Here is a 14,071-nt window from a genome sequence, read left to right as displayed (position 1 = left end):
AAAACCCTTCCCCACACATTGAAACCCCTTCCCCACACACTGAAACCACTTCCCCGCACAGTGAAACCATTCCCCACACACTGAAACCCCATCCCCACACAGTGAAACCCCTTCCCCACACACTGAAACCATTCCCCACACACTGAAACCCCTTCCCCACACACTGAACCACATTCCCCACACACAGAAACCCCTTCGACACACACTGAAACCCCTTCCCCACACACTGAAAACATTCCCCACACACTGAAACCCCTTCCACACACACTGAAACCCATCCCCACACACTGAAACCCCTTCCCCACACTGAAACACTTTCCACACACAGTGAAACCCCATCCCCACAGACTGAAACCATTCCCCACACAGTGAATCCATTCCCCACACACTGAAAACACTTCCCCTCACAGTGCGACACCTTCCCCACACACTGAAACCCTTGCCCACACACTGAAACCCGTCCCCACACACTGAAACCATTTCCCCCCACAGTGAACCCATTCCCCACACACTGATACCCCTACCCCACACAGTGAAACTCCTTCCCCACACACTGAAACCCTTGCCCACACACTGAAACCCGTCCCCACACACTGAAACCATTTCCCACTCACTGAAACCATTCCCCACACACTGAAACCCCTTCCCCACACAGTGAAACACCTTCCCCACACACTGAACCACATTCCCCAGACATTGAAACCCCTTCCACACACACTGAAACCCCTTCCCCACACACTGAAACCATTCCCCACACACTGAAACCCCTTCCCCACAAACTGAAACAACGTCCCCACACACCGAAACCCCTTCCCCAAACACTTAAACCCCTTCCCCACACAGTGAATCCCCTTCCCCACACACTGAAACAACTTCCCCACACACTGAAACCCTTGCCCCACACACTGAACCCATTCCCCACAAACTGAAACCCCTTCCCCACACACTCAAACCCCTTCCCCACATAGTGAAACCCCTTCCCCACACACTGAAACCCTTTCCCCACACACGGAATCCCCTTCCCCACACACAGAAACCCCGTCCCCATACACTGAAGCATCTTCCCCACACACTGAAAACCCATCCCCACACAGTGAAACATCTTCCCCACACACTGAAACCCCTTCGCCACACACTGAAACCCTTCCCCACACGCTGAAACCCCTACACTACACACTGAAACCGCTTCCCCACACACTGAAACCCCGTCCCCACAGAGTGAAAGACCTTCCCCACACACTGAAACTACTTCCCCACACACTGAAACCCTTCCCCTCACACTGAAACCCAGACCAACACACTGAAACACTTCCCCACACGCTGAAACTCATTCCCCACACACTGCAACCCTTCCCCACACACTGAAACCCCTTCCATACACACTGAAACCCCTTCCCCACACACTGAAACCCCTTCCCCACACACGGAATCCCCTTCCCCACACACTGAAACAACTTCCCCACACACTGAAACCCTTGCCCCACACACTGAAACCATTCCCCACAAACTGAAACCCCTTCCCCACACACTCAAACCCCTTCCCCACATAGTGAAACCCCTTCCCCACACACTGAAACCCTTTCCCCACACACGGAATCCCCTTCCCCACACACAGAAACCCCGTCCCCACACACTGAAACATCTTCCCCACACACTGAAAACCCATCCCCACACAGTGAAACATCTTCCCCACACACTGAAACCCCTTCGCCACACACAGAAACCCTTCCCCACACGCTGAAACCCCTACACTACACACTGAAACCGCTTCCCCACAGATTGAAACCCCGTCCCCACACAGTGAAAGACCTTCCCCACACACTGAAACTACTTCCCCACACACTGAAACCCTTCCCCACACACTGAAACCCCTTGCCCCACACACGGAAACCCCTTCCCCACACACTGAAACCCCTTCCCCACACACTTAAACACATCCCCACACACTGAAACCCCTACCCTACACACTGAAACCACTTCCCCACACACTGAGCCCGGTCCCCACACAGTGAAACACCTTCCCACACACTGAAACTCCTACCCCACACACTGAAACCCCGTCCCCACACACTGAAACCCTTCCCCACACACTGAAACCCCTTCCCCACACACTGAAACCATTCCCCACACACTGAAACCCCTTCCCCACACAGTGAAACCACTTCCCCACACACTGAAACACTTCCCCAAACACTGAAACCCCTTCCCCACACACTGAACCACATTCCTCACACACTGAAACCCCTTCCCCACACACTGAATCAATTCCCCACACACTGAAACCCCTTCCCCACACACGGAAACCCCTTCCCCACAGACTGAAACCCCCTCCCCACAAACTGAAACCCCTTCCCCACACACTGAAACCCATCCCCAAACACTGAAACCCCTACCCTGCACACTGAAACCCCTTCCCCACACACTGAACCCCGTCCCCACACAGTGAAACACCTTCCCACACACGGAAACTCCTTCCCCACAGACTGAAACCCCCTCCCCACACACTGAAACCCCTTCCCCACACACTGAAACCCTTTCCCCACACACGGAAACCCCTTCCCCACACACAGAAACCCGGTCCGCACACACTGAAACATCTTCCCCACACACTGAAAACCCATCCCCGCACAGTGACACCTCTTCCCCACACACTGAAACCCCTTCCCCACACACTGAAACCCTTCCCCACACGCTGAAACCCTTCACCACACACTTAAACCCCTTCCCCACACACTGGAACCATTCCCCACACACTGAAACCCCTTACCCACACAGTGAAACACCTTCCCCACACTCTGAATGCCCTTCCCCACACTCTGAAACCCCGTCCCCACACACTGAAACCCCTTCCCCACACACTGAAACCCTTCACCACACACTGAAACCCCTTCCCCACACACTGAAACCATTCCCCACACACTGAAACCCCTTCCCCACACACTGAACCATTCCCCACACACTGAAACCGCTTCCACACACACTGAAACCCCTTCCCCACACATTGAACCACTTCCCCACAAATTGAACCACTTCCCCACACACTGAAACCCATTCCACACACACTGAAACCCCTTCCCCACACACTGAAACCCCTTCCCCACACACTGAAACCATTCCCCAGACACTGAAACGCCTTCCCCACACACTGAAACCCCTTCCCCACACACTGAAACCCCTTCCCCACCCAGAGAATCCCCTTCCCCACACACTGAATCACCTTCCCCACACACTGAAAACCTTTCCCCACACACTGAATCAGTTCCCCACACACTGAAACCCCTTGCCCCACACACGGAAACCCCTTCCCCACACACTGAAACCCCTTCCCCACACACTGAAACACATCCCCACACACTGAAACCCCTACCCTACACACTGAAACCACTTCCCCACACACTGAACCCGGTCCCCACACAGTGAAACACCTTCCCACACACTGAAACTCCTACCCCACACACTGAAACCCCGTCCCCACACACTGAAACCCTTCCCCACACACTGAAACCCCTTCCCCACACACTGAAACCATTCCCCACACACTGAAACCCCTTCCCCACACAGTGAAACCACTTCCCCACACACTGAAACCCTTCCCCACACACTGAAACCCCTTCCCCACACACTGAACCACATTCCCCACACACTGAAACCCCTTCGACTCACACTGAAACCCCTTCCCCACACACTGAAACCATTCCCCACACACTGAAACCCCTTCCACACCCACTGAAACCCATTCCCCACACAATGAAACCCCTTCCCCACACACTGAAACCATTCCCCACACACTGAAACCCCTTCCCCACAAACTGAAACCCCTTCCCCATACACTGAAACACCTTCCCCACACAGAGAAACCCCTTCCCCACACACTGAAACCCCTTCCCCACACAGTGAAACCCCTTCCCCACACACTGAAACCATTCCCCACACACTGAAACCCCTTCCCCACACACTGAACCACAATTCCCTACACACGGAAACTCCTTCCCCACACACTGAAACCATTGCCCACACACTGAAACCCATACCCACACACTGAAACCCTTCCCCACACACTGAAACCCCTTCCCCACACACTGAAACCATTCCCCACACACTGAAACCCTTTCCCACACACTGAAACCCCTTCCACACACACTGAAACCCCTTCCCCACACACTGAAACCATTCCCCACACACTGAATCCCCTTCCCCACACAGTGAAACCCCTTCCCCACACACTGAAACCCCTTCCGCACACACTGAAACCATTCCCCACACACTGAAACCCCTTCCCCACACACTGAAACCATTCCCCACACACTGAAACCCCTTCCCCACACACTGAACCACAATTCCCCACACAATGAAACCCCTTCCACATACACTGAAACCCCTTCCCCACACATTGAAACCATTCCCCACAAACTGAATCCCCTTCCACATCACTGAAACCCTTTCCCCACACACTGAAACACGTTCCCCACACACTCAAACCCTTGGCCCACACACTGAGACAATTCCCCACACACTGAAACCCCTTCCCCACACACTCAAACCCCTTCCCCACACACGGAAACCCCTTCCCCACACACAGAAACCCCGTCCCCACACACTGAAACATCTTCCCCACACACTGAAAACCCATCCCCACACAATGACACCTCTTCCCCACACACTGAAACCCCTTCCCCACACACTGTAACCCTTCCCCACACGCTGAAACCCCTACCCTACACACAGAAACCGCTTCCCCACACACTAAAACCCCGTCCCCACACAGTGAAACACCTTCCCCACACACTGAAACTCCTTCCCCACACACTGAAACCCTTCCCCTCACACTGAAACCCATACCAACACACTGTACCCCTTCCCCACACACTGACACTCCTTCCCCACACACTGAAACCCTTCCTCACACACTGAAATCCCTCCCCACACACTGAAATCCTTCCCCACACACAGATACCCCGTCCCCACACACTGAAACCCTTCCCCACATACTGAAACCCCTTCCCCACACACTGAATCCCTTCCCCACACACTGAAACCCTTCCCCACACACTGAATCCCCTTCACCCCACACTGAAACCATTCCCCACACAGTGAATCCATTCCCCACACACTGAAACCCTTCCTCACACACTGAAACCCCTCCCCAAACACTGAAACTCCTTCCCCACACACTGAAACCCTTCCCCTCACACTGAAACCCATACCAACACACTGTAACCCTTCCCCACACACTGACACTCCTTCCCCACACACTGAAACCCTTCCTCACACACTGAAACCCCTCCCCACACACTGACATCCTTCCCCACACACAGATACCCGGTCCCCACACACTGAAACCCTTCCCCACATACTGAAACCCCTTCCCCAAACACTGAATACCTACCCTACACACTGAAACCCCTTCCCCACACAGTGAAACACCTTCCCCACACACTGAAACTCCTTCCTCACACACTGAAACCCTTCCCCTCACACTGACACCCATACCAACACACTGAAACCCTTCCCCACTCACTGAAACCCTTCCCCACACACTGAAACCCTTCCCCACACACTGAAACCATTCCCCACACACTGAAACCCTTCCCCACACACTGAATCCCCTTCACCCCACACTGAAACACCTTCCACACACAGTGAAACCCCTTCCCCACACACTGAAACCATTCCCCACACAGTGAATCCATTCCCCACACACTGAAAACACTTCCCCTCACAGTGAGACACCTTCCCCACACACTGAATACCTTCCCAACACACTGAAACCATTCCCCACACACTGATACCCCTACCCCACACAGTGAAACCCCTTCCCCACACACTGAAACCCCTTCCCCACACAGTGAAACCCCTTCCCCACACACTGAAACCCTTGCCCCACACAGTGAAACCCCTTCCCCATACTCTGAAACCCCTTCCCCACACACTGAAACCCCTTCCCCACACAGTGAAACCCCTTCCCCACACACTGAAACCCTTGCCCCACACAGTGAAACCCCTTCCCCATACTCTGAAACCCCTTCCCCACACACTGAAAACATTCCCCACGCACTGAAACCTCTTCCCCACACACTGAAACCCCTTCCCCACACACTGAAACAACGTCCCCACACACCGAAACCCCTTCCCCAAACACTGAAACCCCGTCCCCACACAGTGAATCCCCTTCCCCACACACTGAAACACGTTCCCCACACACTCAAACCCTTGGCCCACACACTGAAACCATTCCCCACACACTGAAACCCCTTCCCCACACAGTCAAACACCTTCCCCACACACTGAAACCCTTCCCCACACACTGAAACCCCTTCCCCACACACTGAAACCCTTAACCACACACTGAAACCCTTCCCCACACACTGAATCCCCTTCCACACACACTGAAACACATTCCCCACACAGTGAAACCCTTCCCCACACACTGAAACCCCGTCCCCACACACTGAATCCCCTTCCCCACACACTGAAACACTTCCCCACACACTGAAACCCCTTCCCCACACACTGAAACCATTCCCCACACACTGAAACCCCTTCCCCACACAAAGAAACCCCTTCCCCACACACTGAAACCATTCCCCACACACTGAAACCCCTTCCCCACACACTGAACCACATTCCCCACACACTGAAACCCCTTCGACACACACTGAAACCCCTTCCCCACACACTGAAACCATTCCCCACACACTGAAACCCCTTCCACACACACTGAAACCCATTCCCCACACACTGAAACCCCTTCCCCAGACACTGAAACCATTCCCCACACACTGAAAACCCTTCCCCACACATTGAAACCCCTTCCCCACACACTGAAACCCCTTCCCCACACAGAGAAACCCCTTCCCCACACACTGAAACCCCTTCCCCACACAGTGAAACCCCTTCCCCACACACGGAAACCCTTTCCCCACACAGTGAAACCCCTTCCCCACACACTGAAACCCCTTCCCCACACACTGAAACCATTCCCCACGCACTGAAACCTCTTCCCCACACACTGAAACCCCTTCCCCACACACTGAAACAACGTCCCCACACACCGAAACCCCTTCCCCAAACACTGAAACCCCTTCCCCACACAGTGAATCCCCTTCCCCACACTTTGAAACACGTTCCCCACACACTCAAACCCTTGGCCCACACACTGAAACCATTCCCCACACACTTAAACCCCTTCCCCACACTCTCAATCCCCTTCCCCACACAGTGAAACCCCTTCCCCACACACTGAAACCCTTTCCCCACACACGGAAACCCCTTCCCCACACACAGAAACCCCGTTCCCACACACTGAAACATCTTCCCCACACACTGAAAACCCATCCCCACACAATGACACCTCTTCCCCACACACTGAAACCCCTTCCCCACACACTGAAACCATTCCCCACACACTGAAACCCCTTCCCCACACAGTCAAACACCTTCCCCACACACTGAAACCCTTCCCCACACACTGAAACCCCTTCCCCACACACTGAAACCCTTAACCACACACTGAAACCCTTCCCCACACACTGAATCCCCTTCCACACACACTGAAACACATTCCCCACACAGTGAAACCCTTCCCCACACACTGAAACCCCGTCCCCACACACTGAATCCCCTTCCCCACACACTGAAACACTTCCCCACACACTGAAACCCCTTCCCCACACACTGAAACCCCTTCCCCACACACTGAAACCATTCCCCACACACTGAAACCCCTTCCCCACACAAAGAAACCCCTTCCCCACACACTGAAACCATTCCCCACACACTGAAACCCCTTCCCCACACACTGAACCACATTCCCCACACACTGAAACCCCTTCGACACACACTGAAACCCCTTCCCCACACACTGAAACCATTCCCCACACACTGAAACCCCTTCCACACACACTGAAACCCATTCCCCACACACTGAAACCCCTTCCCCAGACACTGAAACCATTCCCCACACACTGAAAACCCTTCCCCACACATTGAAACCCCTTCCCCCCACACTGAAACCCCTTCCCCACACAGTGAAACCCCTTCCCCACACACGGAAACCCTTTCCCCACACAGTGAAACACCTTCCCCACACACTGAAACCCCTTCCCCACACACTGAAACCATTCCCCACGCACTGAAACCTCTTCCCCACACACTGAAACCCCTTCCCCACACACTGAAACAACGTCCCCACACACCGAAACCCCTTCCCCAAACACTGAAACCCCTTCCCCACACAGTGAATCCCCTTCCCCACACTTTGAAACACGTTCCCCACACACTCAAACCCTTGGCCCACACACTGAAACCATTCCCCACACACTTAAACCCCTTCCCCACACTCTCAATCCACTTCCCCACACAGTGAAACCCCTTCCCCACACACTGAAACCCTTTCCCCACACACGGAAACCCCTTCCCCACACACAGAAACCCCGTTCCCACAAACTGAAACATCTTCCCCACACACTGAAAACCCATCCCCACACAATGACACCTCTTCCCCACACACTGAAACCCCTTCCCCACACACTGAAACCATTCCCCACACGCTGAAACCCCTACCCTACACACTGAAACCGCTTCCCCACACACTGAAACCCCGTCCTCACACAGTGAAACACCTTCCCCACACACTGAAACTACTTCCCCACACACTGAAACCCTTCCCCTCACACTGAAACCCATACCAACACACTGTACCCCTTCCCCACACACTGACACTCCTTCCCCACACACTGAAACCCTTCCCCACATACTGAAACCCCTTCCCCACACACTGAATCCGTTCCCCACACACTGAAACACCTTCCCCACACAGTGAAACCCTACCCCACACACTGAAACCCCGTCCCCACACACTGAATCCCCTTCCCCACACACTGAAACCCTTCCCCACACACTGAAACCCCTTCCCCACACACTGAAACTATTCCCCACACACTGAAACCCCTTCCCCACACAGTGAAACCCCTTCCCCACACACTGAAACCATTCCCCACACACTGAAACCCCTTCCCCACACACTGAACCACATTCCCCACACACTGAAACCCCTTCGACACACACTGAAACCCCTTCCCCACACACTGAAAACATTCCCCACACACTGAAACCCCTTCCACACACACTGAAACCCATTCCCCACACACTGAAACCCCTTCCCCACACACTGAAACCACTTCCCCACACACTGAAACCCCTTCCCCACACACTGAAACCATTCCCCACACACTGAAACCCCTTCCCCACACACTGAAACCCCTTCCCCACACACTGAAACCCCTTCCCCACGAGAGAATCCCCTTCCCCACACACTGAATCACCTTCCCCACACACTGAAATCCTTTCCCCACACACTGAAACCCTTCCCCACACACTGAGTCCCCTTCCCCACACACTGAAGCACCTTCCCCACACAGTGAAACCCTTCGCCACATACTGAAACCCTTCCCCACACACTGAAACCCCTTCCACACACACAAACCCTTCCCCACACACTGAAACCCTTCCCCACACACTGAAACACCTTCCCCACACACTGAAACACTTTCCACACATAGTGAAACCCCTCCCCACACACTGAAATCCTTCCCCACACACTGAAACCGCTTCCCCACACAGTGAAACCACTTCCCCACACACTGAAACCCATTCCCCACACACTGAAACCCCTTCCCCACACACTGAAACCCTTTCCCTGCACAGTGAAACCCCTTCCCCACACACTGAAACCCGTCCCCACACACTGAAACCATTCCCCACGCACTGAAACCCCCTCCCCACACACTGAAACCCCCTCCCCACACACTGAAACTCCTTCCCCACACACTGAAACAACGTCCCCACACACAGATACCCCTTCCCCAAACACTGAAACCCCTTCCCCACACAGTGAATCCCCTTCCCCACACACTGAAACACCTTCCCCACACTCTGAAACCCTTGCCCCACACACTGAAACCATTCCCCACACACTGAAACCCCTTCCCCACACACTGAAACCCCTTCCCCACACAGTGAAACCCCTTCCCCACACACTGAAACCATTTCCCCACACACGGAAACCCCTTTCATACACACTGAAACCCCTTCCACACACACTGAAACCCCACCCCCACACACTGAAACCATTCCCCACACACTGAAACCCCTTCCACACACACAGAAAAACATTCCCCACACACTGAATCCCCTTCCACACACACTGAAACCCCGTCCACACACACTGAAACCCCACCCCCACACACTGAAACCATTCCCCACACACTGAAACCCCTTCCACACACACAGAAAAACATTCCCCACACACTGAATCCCCTTCCCCACAGTCTGAAACCCCTTCCCCACACACTGAAACCATTCCATACACACTGAAACCCCTTGCCCACATACTGAAACCCCTTCCCCACACACTGAAACCACTTCCCCACACAGAGAATCCCCTTCCCCACACACGGAAACCCCTTCCCCACTCACTGAAACCCCGTCCGCACACACTGAAACATCTTCCCCACACACTGAAACCATTCCCCACACACAGAAACCCCTTCCCCACACAGTGAAACCCCTTCCCCACACACTGAAACCATTCCCCAAACACTGAAACCCCTTCCCCACACACTGAAAAACATTCCCCACACACTGAATCCCCTTCCACACACACTGAAACCCCGTCCCCACACACTGAAACCATTCCCCACACACTGAAACCCCTTCCACACACACTGAAACCCCTTCCCCACACACTGAAACACATTCCACACACAGTGAAACCCCTCCCCACACACTGAAACACATTCCCCACACACTGAAACCCCTTCACCCCACACTGAAACACCTTCCACACACAGTGAAACCCCTTCCCCACACACTGAAACCATTCCCCACACAGTGAAACCATTCCCCACACACTGAAAACACTTCCCCTCACAGTGAAACACCTTCCCCCACACTGAAACGCTTCCCCACACACTGGAACCCGTCCCCACACACTGAAACCATTTCCCACACACTAAATCCCCTTCCCCACACACTGAAACCCCGTCCCCACACACTGAAACCCCTTCCCCACACACTGAAACCCTTCCCCACACACTGAAACCCCTTCCCCACACACTGAAACCATTCCCCACACACTGAAACCACTTCCCCACACAGTGAAACCCCTTCCACACACACTGAAACCCTTCCCCACACACTGAATCCCCTTCCCCACACACTGGAACACCTTCCCCACACAGTGAAACCCTTCCCAACACACTGAAACCCTTCCCCGCACACTGAAACCCCTTCCCCACACACTGAAACCCTTCCCCACACACTGAAACCCTTCCCCACACACTGAAACCCCTTCCCCACACACTGAAACACATTCCACACATAGTGAAACACCTTCCCCACACACTGAAACACCTTCCCCACACACTGAAACCGCTTCCCCAGACACTGAAACCCTTCCCCACACACTGAAACCCTTCCCCACACACTGAAATCATTCCCCACACACTGAAACCCCTTCCCACACGCAGAAACCATTCCCCACACACTGAAACCATTCCCCACACAGTGAATACCCTTCCCCACACACTGAAACCCCTTCCACACACACTGAAACCCCTTCCCCACACACTGAAAACATTCCCCACACACTGAAACCCCTTCCACACACACTGAAACCCATTCCCCACACACTGAAACCCCTTCCCCACACACTGAATCCACTTCCCCACACACTGAAACCCCTTCCCCACACACTGAAACCATTCCCCACACACTGAAACCCCTTCCCCACACACTGAAACCCCTTCCCCACACACTGAAACCCCTTCCCCACGAGAGAATCCCCTTCCCCACACACTGAATCACCTTCCCCACACACTGAAATCCTTTCCCCACACACTGAAACCCTTCCCCACACACTGAGTCCCCTTCCCCACACACTGAAGCACCTTCCCCACACAGTGAAACCCTTCGCCACATACTGAAACCCTTCCCCACACACTGAAACCCCTTCCACACACACAAACCCTTCCCCACACACTGAAACCCTTCCCCACACACTGAAACACCTTCCCCACACACTGAAACACTTTCCACACATAGTGAAACCCCTCCCCACACACTGAAACCGCTTCCCCACACACTGAAACCGCTTCCCCACACAGTGAAACCCCTTCCCCACACACTGAAACCCATTCCCCACACACTGAAACCCCTTCCCCACACACTGAAACCCTTTCCCTGCACAGTGAAACCCCTTCCCCACACACTGAAACCCGTCCCCACACACTGAAACCATTCCCCACGCACTGAAACCCCCTCCCCACACACTGAAACCCCCTCCCCACACACTGAAACTCCTTCCCCACACACTGAAACAACGTCCCCACACACAGATACCCCTTCCCCAAACACTGAAACCCCTTCCCCACACAGTGAATCCCCTTCCCCACACACTGAAACACCTTCCCCACACTCTGAAACCCTTGCCCCACACACTGAAACCATTCCCCACACACTGAAACCCCTTCCCCACACACTGAAACCCCTTCCCCACACAGTGAAACCCCTTCCCCACACACTGAAACCATTTCCCCACACACGGAAACCCCTTTCATACACACTGAAACCCCTTCCACACACACTGAAACCCCACCCCCACACACTGAAACCATTCCCCACACACTGAAACCCCTTCCACACACACAGAAAAACATTCCCCACACACTGAATCCCCTTCCACACACACTGAAACCCCGTCCACACACACTGAAACCCCACCCCCACACACTGAAACCATTCCCCACACACTGAAACCCCTTCCACACACACAGAAAAACATTCCCCACACACTGAATCCCCTTCCCCACAGTCTGAAACCCCTTCCCCACACACTGAAACCATTCCATACACACTGAAACCCCTTGCCCACATACTGAAACCCCTTCCCCACACACTGAAACCACTTCCCCACACAGAGAATCCCCTTCCCCACACACGGAAACCCCTTCCCCACTCACTGAAACCCCGTCCGCACACACTGAAACATCTTCCCCACACACTGAAACCATTCCCCACACACAGAAACCCCTTCCCCACACAGTGAAACCCCTTCCCCACACACTGAAACCATTCCCAAAAAACTGAAACCCCTTCCCCACACACTGAAAAGCATTCCCCACACACTGAATCCCCTTCCACACACACTGAAACCCCGTCCCCACACACTGAAACCATTCCCCACACACTGAAACCCCTTCCACAGACACTGAAACCCCTTCCCCACACACTGAAACACATTCCACACACAGTGAAACCCCTCCCCACACACTGAAACACATTCCCCACACACTGAAACCCCTTCACCCCACACTGAAACACCTTCCACACACAGTGAAACCCCTTCCCCACACACTGAAACCATTCCCCACACAGTGAAACCATTCCCCACACACTGAAAACACTTCCCCTCACAGTGAAACACCTTCCCCCACACTGAAACGCTTCCCCACACACTGGAACCCGTCCCCACACACTGAAACCATTTCCCACACACTAAATCCCCTTCCCCACACACTGAAACCCCGTCCCCACACACTGAAACCCCTTCCCCACATACTGAAACCCTTCCCCACACACTGAAACCCCTTCCCCACACACTGAAACCATTCCCCACACACTGAAACCACTTCCCCACACAGTGAAACCCCTTCCACACACACTGAAACCCTTCCCCACACACTGAATCCCCTTCCCCACACACTGGAACACCTTCCCCATACAGTGAAACCCTTCCCCACACACTGAAACCCTTCCCCACACACTGAAACCCCTTCCCCACACACTGAAACCCTTCCCCACACACTGAAACCCTTCCCCACACACTGAAACCCCTTCCCCACACACTGAAACACATTCCACACATAGTGAAACACCTTCCCCACACACGGAAACACCTTCCCCACACACTGAAACCGCTTCCCCAGACACTGAAACCCTTCCCCACACACTGAAACCCTTCCCCACACACTGAAATCATTCCCCACACACTGAAACCCCTTCCCACACGCAG

Source organism: Heterodontus francisci, chromosome 35 (genome assembly GCF_036365525.1).
Source record: "Heterodontus francisci isolate sHetFra1 chromosome 35, sHetFra1.hap1, whole genome shotgun sequence".
NCBI classification, from domain to species: Eukaryota; Metazoa; Chordata; class Chondrichthyes; order Heterodontiformes; family Heterodontidae; genus Heterodontus; species Heterodontus francisci.
This window is presented reverse-complemented; position numbering follows the sequence as displayed.